The sequence below is a fragment of the Tiliqua scincoides genome, chromosome 8, assembly GCF_035046505.1.
Source record: "Tiliqua scincoides isolate rTilSci1 chromosome 8, rTilSci1.hap2, whole genome shotgun sequence".
Taxonomy (NCBI): Eukaryota; Metazoa; Chordata; class Lepidosauria; order Squamata; family Scincidae; genus Tiliqua; species Tiliqua scincoides.
The window spans coordinates 53538627-53551849 of record NC_089828.1 but is presented as its reverse complement, the minus strand read 5'-3'; the positions used below and the strand labels follow the sequence as shown (position 1 = coordinate 53551849).

The following is a 13223-nucleotide window of genomic DNA, read 5'->3' as shown; positions in this document are numbered from 1 at the left end:
CTGGAGTTTCTTGAACGCTGTAGCCCAGTGAACCTGACTCTCTTTCCTCCTGTGCCACAGCGTACCTAGCAGGCTGAGGTCTCTCCTTTGAGGATGCCATAAAGGCTGTGCTGCCACTCTGACTTCCCAAGCTATGCCCATGGGCCAATTTCTGCCCAGCAGGCCCTGTACAGCTCTGGTTTCAGTCTTGCTTCTTAGTTCAAGCTTAGTTCAGGCATCTTGCCTCTGCCTGAGCTCCTGCAGCCACTTACTGACTGCTACTTTGGCTCCCCTTCTTGTGGCACCTGCCGAAATGACAGCTGGCTCTGCTGCATTCTGGAACTGGGCTGCTTGGAGTCCAACCCCCCCCCCCCTGCTGAGGCCCAGCAATGGGTGAGCTTCTCTATTCACCAAATGCAATGGTGTATCTGGTTGGCAACCTTCAGTCTCGAAAGACTATGGTATAAGCCTACAGCACCCAGTATTCCCAGGCGGTCTCCCATCCAAGTACCAACCAGGCCTGATCCTGCTTAGCTTCCAAGATCAGTCGAGATCAGGCATGTGCAAGGTAACAGTTGGTGTATCTAGGGTGTGGCAAGTGGGGACATCTGCTCTGGGTGTCACTTGAAAGGGGGGCGCTAGGCAGAGACTTAACCCACATTCTACCAAGAGTGTGTTTCTGCATCACAGCTAATGGTGCATTTTTGCACCAGTTTCAGAGGACCTCCAAAAAGAAGCAAACGAACACTATTTTTCATTTCTTTTCTTTAGGGGAGCTTAGCATCTGTGGTTCTTTGCATACATTCACCTGGGGAGATCACGGGGTGGGAAGCCAGCCCTGTCCCACCTTCTCTGTGTAGTCTGCTGACTAAATTCACTTGGTGGAATGAGGGGCGCAATTTCAGTGCTTGCCATGGTGCCATTGGCCCTAGATATGCCACTGCGCAAGTCTCAGAGAATCCTAAACCGTCAGTATGATACATTTTGCTTTTTCATCAGAAGCTATTCGTGGCAACGAGGGCTGCCCATGCAACCGCCCCTTTCCCGGTTGCAGCTGTGCTCAAGATGAGTACCCTAGCTTGGCTCCAGCCTGGTTCTGATCTTGTTGAGCTCTCGCCTCCTTTAGGTTCTGTCCTGAATTGGTCCAAATAATAAACCCTAAGTCGCCGCCGCTTCCCCCAAATCCGCTTCCTACATTAATACAGCTTACTTCATTGCTTCCAATCCATTATGATGATAAAACGAAGCTGGAACACCCCCAAAATAAAGACGGATGGTGTTTGTACTCCCAGACTGGGCGATGTGTGTGGCATTGAGAATGTACAACTTGCCTTCATGATGCATTTGTTTCTCTCCGCGGACGGTTTTAAAAAGCGCTGGGTAAAATGGATGGTGTGGATATAGACTGGCACGACTTCCTTGATGGAACTCCATCTCAATTATCCCTTTCGTGACAGAGTTTAAAATAGATAACGGCAAGTTTTCTTTTCCTATTGCATTAGAAAACATCATCATTGCACTTGTTGCGGAAAGCACTTTGGGTCCCATCTCAACAGGGTTTCATAGCTGGCCTGGTTTTGGCCAGTACCAACCTGGCAGAGGCCAGTGTGGACACTGGATAAGATTTGGGAAGGGGGTGGAGCTCAATGGTAGAGCACACCCTTTATGTACCAAGGGTCCCAGGTTCAATCCCCGGCAGCATCTCCAGGCAGTGTTGGGAAAGACCCCTCTGCCTGAAACCACGGAGAGGAACTGACAGCCAATGCCACTGCAGATGCAACTCCTTGTGTTCCGCGGCAGTGAAATGGATGCAGCAAACAGCAGTGACAAGTGTCAGGACCAGACCATGCCTAGAACCAGAACTGGAGACATCCTATTCCTTGGGATCCCGCAGCTGGATCCAGCATATACTAGAGCAACTGGGAGTCTATGTGCCCTGACAGACCCCCCTCCCAGCACTGCCACCTGGAAGAAACCCAACCCACGTTGGCAGCTGCTGCAAGAAGAGGCAGAACTCAGCTTATCTCCCAAGTATCAGAAAGCCTGATATATGCCAAGCCTTGCTCTTGGCTGGCGGCCCTGGAACTCTGTTTGGCCCTGAGTGACCTCTAGGAATGCCTCTTGCCTGCCATCTCACAGGAGACTTGCAGGGGAGTGACTGGGGTGTTGAGAGAAGATTCTAACAGAAGGCTGCAGGATTATAAGAAGAAGCTGGGAATCTGCAATTATCTGACTAGCAGGTGGCCTCCCCCAGCAGCATAGTGAAGACTAAGAGTATCTCCCTCAGAAGCATCCAATTAGCTCTTCAGTATCTCTTGAGGTTTCGCAAATTCCTGGCTGGAACCATCTCAGGTAGCTTCCTCCAGCCATCTGCCCTGGTTGCACAGGAAGACAATTCCCAGTCGCATGATTGCCGGTTTAAGCCCCACATCACTGCAGGGGTTTTGAGTTCCTGTTTTAGAAGAGTGGTCTTCAGGTCCGCCTGTGAGATTTCCTTTCTCAGACAGTGGCTTGGGAAGACTGTGGCTCACAGATTTCGGGTTCATCACCTTATAGTCACAGTCCAAGGAATTAGGGTCATGCAAGGACTGGGGTGTGATCATGTGACTGGGCCAATAGGCCAGTTGCTGAATCGGCCACACTCTTTGCTTCTGTAAAATGGCTGTGGGATCCATTTTAATCGCCCCGCTAATCAGCAGCTCACAATACAAAAAACGGAATTACCATCCTGCAGCGGGTGACTCAGCACTATTTGCTGGCTATGGCAAAGATAGAACTTTAATTTATATGCCTGGGGCACCATTAAGGCACTGCGGGCTTCCCACTCACCCAAGTTAACATTATGTCATTGTTTTGCTCTGCAAGGACTGTAAGGTCCTCAGGGCAGATTCTTCAGCTTGAGGTGCTTTTGCATGCAGGCAGTGCCTCTGCTTCTGACGCTATGCAAATGACAACTCATAATTGCTGGTGTTTATTGACTGACCTTGGAGAGTTGACTGGTTTGTTTACTTTCCTTTTGTTAATTAAATGCTTCCATGCAGATTTTATGCCGTTTGTTGATCCCCAACGCGGTTTGGCGAGGAGGGTTGTGTTTTTGCCCAGCAAAATGTGCAGAGGGAGAGCCAGCGATAGTGATGTGAGAACATTGCGCATGTGAGGGATGCTTTACCTGGAAATTCCTCCTTGTAGTATGCACATAAGAAAAGATCTGCTGGATCAGGCCACAGGCCCATCTAGTCCAGCTTCCTGTATCTCACAGCAGCCAACCAGATGCCTCTGGGAGCATACAAGACCACAAGATGCTTACACCTCTCTGCCACTCCCACGCATCTGGCATTCTTTTTACCCTTGCACCCCCCAAGAAGACACCAGACTGCACTTGCATTTTAATGCAAATGAATGAATTAGCAAATGAATTCTGCACACTCTACAAAGTGTTTCCTGGGCAATGTGTGGAAGTCATTGGTGCTTGGTGAGCCTGAGGGCCGGATAAAGAGCTTCCGTGGGCCGCATCCAGCCCGAAGGCCTTATGTTTGACGCCTCTGAACTAGCTTCTCCTCCTCTTACTCCCTGGATTGGAAAAGTCATGACAGGGTGCTCTAGCCCAGTGTTTATCAACCAGTGGTATGAGTACCACTGGTGGTACTTAGGGTGGTGTCTGGTGATATGCATGGGACCCCTGGAAACCTGCTTCCCGGCAGTGAGACCAGCAATGTGATGCAACAAAACAGCAGTAGGAGGCTTGGTTGGGTGGGCAGAGCTCCAGAGCATGCTTTTCCACACTCCAAAAAGCCCTCCTGTCCACCCTGAGCTTCTTATTCATGTTTGTCACATCACATTTGGTCTCACAACCCAGAAGGAATTTGTGATGATGTCACCACCAGTTACTTTCAGTGCTACTTCCAATAGGTGGACCATGCAAAGTGGTATGGCAGGGAAATGCTGCTGTAGCCCACTTTTCTCCTCTCTTCCCTGACACACTTCCTCTTCTTCTTCATCCCTTTCTTCCTTTTCCAATCCAGGGACTGGGAGATGAAGATGCAGCAGAGATGCAAATGCATCCCTCCAGATGCAGGGGAGGGCACTAGGACAGAGATTGTGTCCTGTTGTCTTGTGTGCTCCCTGAAGCTTTTGGTGGGCCATGGTGAGATACAGGAAGCTGGACTAAATGGGCCTTTGGCCTGATCCAGCGAGGCTCTTATGTTCTTATGGAGGTGGATGGAGGTGGGCAGTCAGTATCATATCCTTATTTTAGGTGGGCAGTGTGCTGCTTGAAGTCTGCTCTGTTTCATGTGCAAAGTAGCCCTCCTTGAACTGAGAACCCAGCTAGGGGTACTGAAGCAACTTATTCCTAAATGAAGAAGTCCTGGATGTTTCAGCTTTTCATTGTACGGCAGTTGGTTTATCCTCCTGATCACGTTGGTGAAAGTGCCTGAATTGGTCATCATGAACACTGAGAAGTAGCAGTGGGAGGGGAATGTTGGCTTATGTGTCTTGCCTCCAGAGTTTCCAGGGAATCTGGCTGACCCCCATGGGATTCAAGATGTTGGACGACAAAGACATTTAACCTGATCCAGCGGGGTCGCTCTCATGTTCTCAACGCCAAATGCAGTCTGGCATGGCTGTGCAACTTTGCCACGTAGACTGACCAGTGGAGTAAAGAATGTTTCTCCTGTTCAATCCAGGCTGGAGGGAAAAGCCCTCCAAAACAGCAGTCTGCCATGCACTGAACTGGTCATCGCTCAACTCAGTCTCCTCATGGAGTGTAACTCTGGACCATTTTTTGGTCTCTCTTTTTTAGCCACAAGTGAGACATGTATTCAAATAAAATGGAAAGAATGTGAGGGGCCCACAAAACGGGAGAAGGCATCTCCTTTAAATACCAGCACTACGCAAGTCATGATGAAATGTGCCTGGTGTATGCATTTATAACTAGATTACAAATACCTTAATTTAATTCTAACTACATCATTAGGAAAACTGAGATTAGATAAGTGGCGAGGGCTCTGCTGAGACAAAACCCCAGGGTCTACCTACCGTTCCGCACATCATGTCTCATTCATGTGGGATTTGGGGCCCTGTGGATGCCAAGCTGTGGGGCTGTACTTCACAGTACCCTAAAAAGCATACTCTAGTTTCACACCTTCAGGATGCCAAGGATTACCTCTTATCCCCTGCTTCAATTCGAGATGCGTTTTTCTGGGCCACTTGCCCAGACGGCAATAGCTTCTCTGAGAGCAAGCAGTAACTTGGGTCCATTTGTTACAAGAGTGGACCAATTGAATGTATCTTCCTATATATATCCTTTAATTATACCTGAAACAATGCATCCATTGGGCACTATGATGCAACCAAGTTAAGCTGCTGTAGGATCCATTTAATTGCAATGCGCAAGTTTCCACACTCGCTTAAGCTTCTTCCTGACAATATTCTTAAACTTTGGCCACAGCAAGATCTCTGCCCTGCCCTATCATGGGTCTTGTGTGGTTAAGTTATATTTCGTTATATTTTCCACTTTTATCCCATTCAGCGGTAATATTGGGTTGGGGGCTGGACAAGGGCCCATGCCCATCAGGAAGTTGACCTAGCTGAGCTGAGTCTGGAACCTTCAGTACCGTGGGAGTGGCAGCACCCAATGTGCCATGGGGGTGGGGTAGACGGTGCCATGGGGAGGTCCCACACAAGACTTCACCTTAGCAATCTGGCCCAGATCCCACCCCTTCTCCAAAGAACTCAGGGCAGCATATTGGTCTTCCAAATTCACATCCAACAGTGTCTGCTGCATTGCACTGGCAACAGTGGTTAAACTAGAACCAGGAAGATGACAGTGCAGAATTAGTCTGTGGAACTTGTCGCCACTAGATGTGGCAATGGCCCCTAGTCTAGCTTGGGTAGATTTAAAGGAAGACTGGACAAAATTCATGAAGGGCAGGGTCTCTCAAGGGCTTCTAGTTATGGTAGCTGTGTGCTACCTCCAGATTCAGCACAGATCTCCAGGCAAGCAGTGATGGGAAAGGAGGATACCTTTCTCCCCTGCTTGTGGACTTCTCAGAGGTAGGTGGTGGGCCACTGTGTGAAGCAGGATGCTGGACTAGATGGCCCTCTGGTCAGTTTGAGACCTTTCTAGGGTTCAAATCCCTACTCAGCCAGCAAGCTTGCTAGGTGACTGTGGGCCACTCAGTCTCTCTCAACCCAATGGAAGTGTGTATGTCAGTCCTCCATCTAGTCCAGCATCCTGTATCCAACCAGGGGCTCCAGGTAGCCTACAGACAGGGCCTGAAGGCAACAGGTCAGCCCTGCAGTTGCTCCTTGCAACTAGTATTCAGTATCTCACTGCCTCTGGACTTGGAAGTTCAGTATAGCCAGATATATGGAATATCTCTGGGAGCACAAGGCTCCAATGCTCCACTTGACAGTCTCTGGTGGCATGGGGGAAAATTGATCGGTAGTGGCTTCTCTGCATAATCCTGGCCATCATATGATAGACTTACAGCTCAGTCCTCAGCTCACGTGGGCTGGCGCAAGTCCCTTGCACCGGCCTAGGAGGGTCACAAATGTGCTGTAAGGCTTGCCTGTTCCAGCACAGGATAGGATTGTGCCCTTAGAATCATACAATCCTAGAGTTGGAAGGTATGTGAAAGGTCATCTAGTCTAACCCCCTGCATGTAGAAGGAAATTATTAACAGTATTTAACAGTATTTATTATTAACAGTATTTATATACCGCTTTTCAACTAAAAGTTCACATACCTTTTCCTCTTAGAACATCTAAGAAATGTTCTAAGAAATTCTCTTAGAACATCTCCAGGAGGTGCTTGTCAAGCCTTTGATTGAAGATCTCCAGTGAGGGAGAATCCAACCTCCCTCGGCAATCAGTTCCCCTGCCGAACTGCCCTTACCATCGGGAATTCTTTCCTGATGTCCAATCGGAATCTCTTGCTGTTTGTACCTGTTGGATCTAGTTCTACTTTCGGAGATGGTTAAGAACCAATTTGCCCCTTTTTCCATATGACATCCCTTCAGGTAATTGAAGAGCGCTATCATATCCCCTCTCAGCCTCCTATTCTCCAGGCTCCAGATGTGATGGAGATGATGGGTGGCTAACCCTTATGGAGTCTTTGATAGCTTCACTGGAAAGATACATGCGTGCGCACACACAGTTTTATGAAGATTTCTTTCGTTCACATTGTTTTGTGAAACTAAAATGGAAAGAGAGATCAGTCTTAAGGAAGGAACGTAGCAGCAATTTTAGACATAAACACAGTGGAAACAACTGGGGACATTGTGTGTTCCTCATTCTAGGCCTGAGTTCAAATAAAAGTTACTGCAGGTTTTAAAAGTTGATGCTAGATGAGGGTACGGGCTAAGGGAAAACATGGTCAGGGGGGAGCAATTAGCAGAAAACCAACCCTTCCCGGAAACTGATGATAATAACTTGAGTAATACTGATACTCTACTCAAGTTCCAATATTTATAGGGTTGTCACCCCATTAGAGAAATCTTAGTTGATTTAATCGGATAAGCTTTTATCCGTTTATTTTAGATATTTATATCCCATCTTCCCAGTGCAAAATGCAATGCCCCAAGGCAGCTTTCCACAATTAAAATACAATACAAAACATAAAACATCAATAAAACACGGCAGTAAAAATCCTATAAAGAAGCATTTGGTTTATTAATTAAATTTGCATACTGCTAAAACAATTATTTTGAAGAAAGTCTTTCTGTAATTTTTACATCGTGCACTTAAGTGTTGTAACCTATGGCATAGCTAGAGGGGGTGCAAAGCATTAGGTTTTGCAGAGAGCCTCACTGTGGGGTGCAAGCAGCCCCCCTCCCCTTCTGAGCCATTCTGGGCAAGGGGAGCAAAACGGAGGTGTTTGTCTCTTCTCTGGGTCTTCTCTGGCATTCGCTTGCGCCTCCATTTTGCTCCCACCTCCTGGAATGGCTTCAAAGCAGAGGGGTAGGGACCACTTGCATGCCATGGTGAGACTCCCTGCAAAACTTAGTGCCTTACTCCCCCCTCTAGCTACACCACTGGTTGTAGCAGTTGCTGTTTAGGAGAGAGGCCTTAGCTCAATGGCAGAGCACTTGCTTGGCATGCAGAAGGATGCTAGGTTCAGTCTTAAGCATCTCCAGGTAGGGCTGGGAAAGATCCCTGAGTCTGTAGCAGTGGGGAACCTGCTATCAATCAGTGTTGACTAGATGGACCAGTGTTTTTGACAAACAGCAGCTTCATATATGTTCATATCCAATTATGTTAAGCGGAGCTGTATCTCAGTGATATTGTTACAGGGAGAGGAGGATGCCCAAAGAGTGGGAGAGGACAAAGGTGTTCGTTTTCCTTTGCTAAACCTATGCTGACCTGCAGTTGGTACGTGTTAAACCACTTGCAAGACCAGCATGGACAAGGATCTTCAACTTGGGATCAGTGCGTAGTGCAATCATGGGGAAAGCATAGTGTGAATCTAAACTCCTTGAAGCCTTGAAGCTCCTCCGCTGGGGAGCCATTATCCTTGAACTTTATTCTTCATCAGTGAAACTTTGACAAAGGAAAGAGACAACCAATTTTGAAAGTTTTTTCCTGATTATAAATCGAAATGGACGGAGTCTCTTGGACGTTTTCTTCCTGGCCAGGGCCATTTTGACACCATACATCATTAAAGCTCCATCGCTCCGGTGATGTATTAGCATCGTACATCCTCGGAACAATGCTGTTCTGATGATACATCGCTCTTCTCACATAATGTCAGCCTCTGACTATCATAACATCAACCAACAAGAGCACATTGAGGACAAGCAATCTGTTTTTTTGTTTTTTTGAATTTATTTTCCTTTTGTACCCACCCACTCCACCCTCCCCAAAAATCAACTTTCGGAAATCTCTAATTGTTGGTTTTCAAATGGGGAAAGAAGTTTTCCAAAACCCCATCACCTTTTGTTTGCCTTTGTGATGCTTTAACTCAAAGGAACTGGGTTTCCACGACTGGGAGGCTCCGTGTGTGTTGCAAAAATATGCTGGTGCAGCACAGACCTGTATTCTTGCTTGGGAATAAGTCCCACTGAACTCAGTGCTTCTTTTCTTTTTGGGGGGTCATTTAATATTTTATTAGATTTTAAAATAATTGCACATATAGAAGGATATCAACCCCTAGTTGCTCATTAAAAAAAATAAAAAATGAGGGCCCAGTTCTATCCAACTTTCCAGCACTGATGCAGCCCTGAGGTAAGGGAATAAATATCTCCGTACTTTGAGGAGGCCTCCATGACTGCCCTCCCACCACAAAATGCAGTACACACCCTGTTGGCATAGCTGCATCAGTGCTGGAAAGTTGGATAGGACTGGGCCCTTAGTTAAAAACTGTTTCAGCTGGTTTATTCTGCCCTGCTGAATCGGAGTATTTATATTAAATACTGATACGGAGTGGCCTCCTCTTGAGTCAAGATTTTTGATCCATCTACCATTTTTGACTAGTATTGGTGCTCTTGACAGGGGTCTTTCAAGTCCATTTTTTTTACTCCTCCACTCTGTAGGCTGCCTGATCACCTATGGATAGAGGTGAGAGAAAATGACTTAATTTCTTTCAGGATTTTGGTGTTTTCCAAAAGTTAGAGTGCAGAAAGTGGTGCTTTGTGTTTATATAATTGCAGCAACTGTTACCCTGCACATGCCCGATCTCGTCTGATCTCAGAAGCTAAGCAGGGTCAGGCCTGGTTAGTACTTGGATGGGAGACCGCTTGGGAATGCTGGGCGCTGTAGGCTTATACCATAGTCTTTCGAGACTGAAGGTTGCCAACCAGCCCTCCCCAGCTCCATCCTGCCCTCCCCTTCCCCGCTCATAACACACCTCTGCTGCCAACTTAATGGAACTGATGGAGGCTTCTGGAGCAGCTGCTGTGTGTGCGCCATGCCACCGCCCATTTGCAAGGCATGCACAGTTGCCTGGAATTTGCACGACAACTACCTGGCTTTCACACCACCATCAAAGGTCTTTTGTTGTTGGGACTAGCAGTGTTCTGGCAGTGCAAAGCCCATTTGGCACATCACTCTGGGTGCTGGAGCATCTTGATAGGCCCTGGGTCATCAAAGCAGTTGGCTCTTCCAGTCCCAGACCTGAAAAGCCACTCTTTTTGAGAACTAAAACTGAAAGCCATTTTTCTCCTTGCGCTAGCGCCGATGAGCCAAGTGCCATCATGCCTCTGCATTATTACATTTGTAATCTTGCATTAAACAGAAATATGAATCATTCAAAGACAGATCGTGTGATGGGGTAGGAGGAAGCAGAAATCTCATGTGAGAAAATCTGGACCAGTACCTACTAGACTTCTAAGAATGATGGATGAAAGAACAGGTGGAGGGTCCCTGGATGAAATCCCCAAGCTCCACCCTTGACTCTTCCCAGTTGAGCCAAGTCCCCTCCCCCCTCGCATAACCTTCTGAAAAGAATAGCTAAGGGGGCCAGAATAAAAGATAAGGGGGCTGAACCTCCCTGGCTCCCTCTGTAATTTCAGCAGTAGCATAGCTAAAGGGGGTGCAATGCACTAAGTTTTGCACGGCACCTCACCGCAGTGTGCAAGCATTCCCTACCCTTTGGAGCCATTCCAGGTTGCTAGAGCAAAAGGGAGGCAACACCTGGTGAAGATGTATAGATGTATGCATAAAAGGGATTCTTAAATTAGTGACCAGACTGGCTTGTTTCATTCCCCCAGAACAGAACAGACACAAGGAGCTGCTTCATAGTGTGTCCAACAGAGGGCAGTAGTCTCCATCCACGCAGGTTGCTTTTATACAAATGTCAGGGGTGCACTTGGTCCTCTTTTTTTATTTTATAAACTTGAACCACTCCAGGATTTTACCTAATGAAGTCAAGTTAGAATATAAGTTTACTGTGAGGAGCACTGATTGTCATGAATTAGTTATACATAGTACTACTATTGACTGGCGTACCTAGAGGGGATGCACAACACTAAGTTTTTTGCAGGGAACCATCTAGCCCCTTCTAGCTATGCCACTGCTACAATCTTTTCTGACTTTTTCCGTTGTTCTTTTTTGTACACTGATTACATTGGTACGTCAAATGGTCGTATGCACATTTCCTAGCTGTTGAAGAAATATAGGCCCTGCCATTATGCACACAGACAGCCACCAGGGTGACTGTGGCATTTTTGTGATTGTGGTGACAGCAGTTTTTCTAAAGGTTGAGATGGTACAGGAGTTATGTGACTCTACATCCACCTCTTGTTTTACGTGGGGGTGAAGTTTTTGAAAAGCAGCATATATATTAAACTTGTTTTTTATCATAAGACATGGCAATGCTGTCAGCAAACTATGCAGGAGTGCACAGGAGAGCATGTTTGACTGCGTTATTCCAAAAAATTGTGAGCATAAATTAGGTTTTGGTATTAAGCACATGCAGTTTTTCAAAAATGTCTAAATCAAGCACATGTGAAATTAGAGGTGGGTGTAATGCCAAATATTGTTTTATTTTTTTTGAAAAGCAGGTGCAGTGACAGTATGGGCCTGATGGGAACGTGGTCTGTGATGCAAAAGGGGTACTTACTCTTTTACCCCTGAACCTATTTCCTGAGTTAAATCCCACGCTATAGCTGCTTGTAGCCATACAAAGGAGTTCCTTTCACAGTTCATATTATCTGTGCCAGCCAGAGGCAGCATGTGAAATGTGCCCCCCCCCCATGATGTGCCAGCCCTTACCCCTCCCAACTCCTGGACTGAAGACAGAGAGGGAATGAAGCAGAAAAGGAAGTATGGAGGAGAGTCTCCAAAGATCTAGCTCACCACTCTCCCCCCACACTTCTGCTCTGTTCCCCTTTTCCTTTCCCAATTCAGCAAGTAGGAGGAAGAGGTGGAGATGTGGAGGTGAGTGGGTCTGCCAATCCGCTGCCCGAGGTGATCGTCTCAGTTGGCCTCATGCATGGGCCGGCCTTGCATGTTGCCTCTAGTTATGCCCTAAGAAGTGCCTTGGTGGATCAGACAAAAAGGCCGGTAAAGTCCAACATCTTGCTTCCTGGAAAGGAGATGCAGATGTTGTCATGTTCCATTCATTTGGGGTGCGTGCCCCAGAAGACCCTGATGTCAGAGTCCACAGGTTGGAAGAAATAAAACATTTATGCACAAGCATTTTAAGCAAGGACGGACCATTTCCGCTCCCAAAATATCTCGTTTGTTAGAGGGTCATGCCTGTTTTGAATCACAAAATGATATGCATGTTATCCACTTCCTTGAATATTTGTGGTGGCCCAGTTCCTATTTTCCTACAATATACGTAGGGCCAGTTCAGTACGTGTATGCATCAGAACTGAGCAGCACAACTTTCCCTGGATTGCATCACCACATTCTGTAGATGTTCATATGGGCTGCTTGTTCTGCTCACGTGTTTTAATCAATGATCATAATCTTTATAGCAGTTTTGAGGGTTCAAAGCATTTCACCATCATTTCCTTGTAATCCTTACAACAACTCTGTGAGGTGAGTATTCCCTATTTGCAGATGGGAAGACTGAGGCTGAGAGAGAGATGCTTGCCTAAGGGCCCAATCTTGTATAACTTTCCAGCACTGATGCAGCCATACTAATGGGCTGTGTGCTGCATTCTGTGATAAGGGGACAGTCATGGAGGCCTCCTCAAGGTACAGGAACATTTGTTCCCTTAACTTTGGGCTGCATTGCGGCCTCATAAGTGCTGGAAAGTTGAATAAGATTGGACCCTAAGGCCACCAGTTGAGAATTCATGAGAGACAAAATTCAAACCAGGGACTTCTGATTTATAGCTCAATCCCATAGCCATTACACTTCAACAGTTTATGATGACAAATATAAATATTAATGAAATTAATTGCACTTTCATTATTGCACACAATATTTTGGAGTGTTGTACATAGATTTAATAATAGCAGAGACTGTACTGCAGTCTAATAGAGACCAAACGAAAGCATGAAAAGGTGGAAAGAAAAAACACAGTCAATTGAGGTATCTCTATAAAATTGCAGAAATGTTCAGGTGAAAAGCCTTCTGAGGGAGGAGTTTTTGGGAGTGGAGGAACCAAATGGCTGTGGGTTCTAGCTGAACTGATGGAGTGTGTCTTGATGCCTTAGCTCACCCATTGCTGCAACTCAGTGGGGGGAAAGCCATGAAAAAAAATATAACTTCTTGCAGCTAGAAAGCTAGTATGTCACATGAAAGTTCTATCCATCCTGATGACCCATATGCTTATGTGCAAGGTGTTGAA

General features: G+C 46.5%; 1 pseudogene; it reads left to right on the top strand.

The window, feature by feature from the left end:
* Positions 1 to 9621: 9621 nt before the first annotated feature.
* LOC136659831 (5S ribosomal RNA) lies at positions 9622 to 9741 on the top strand (annotated as a pseudogene).
* The last annotated feature ends 3482 nt before the right edge of the window (positions 9742 to 13223 follow it).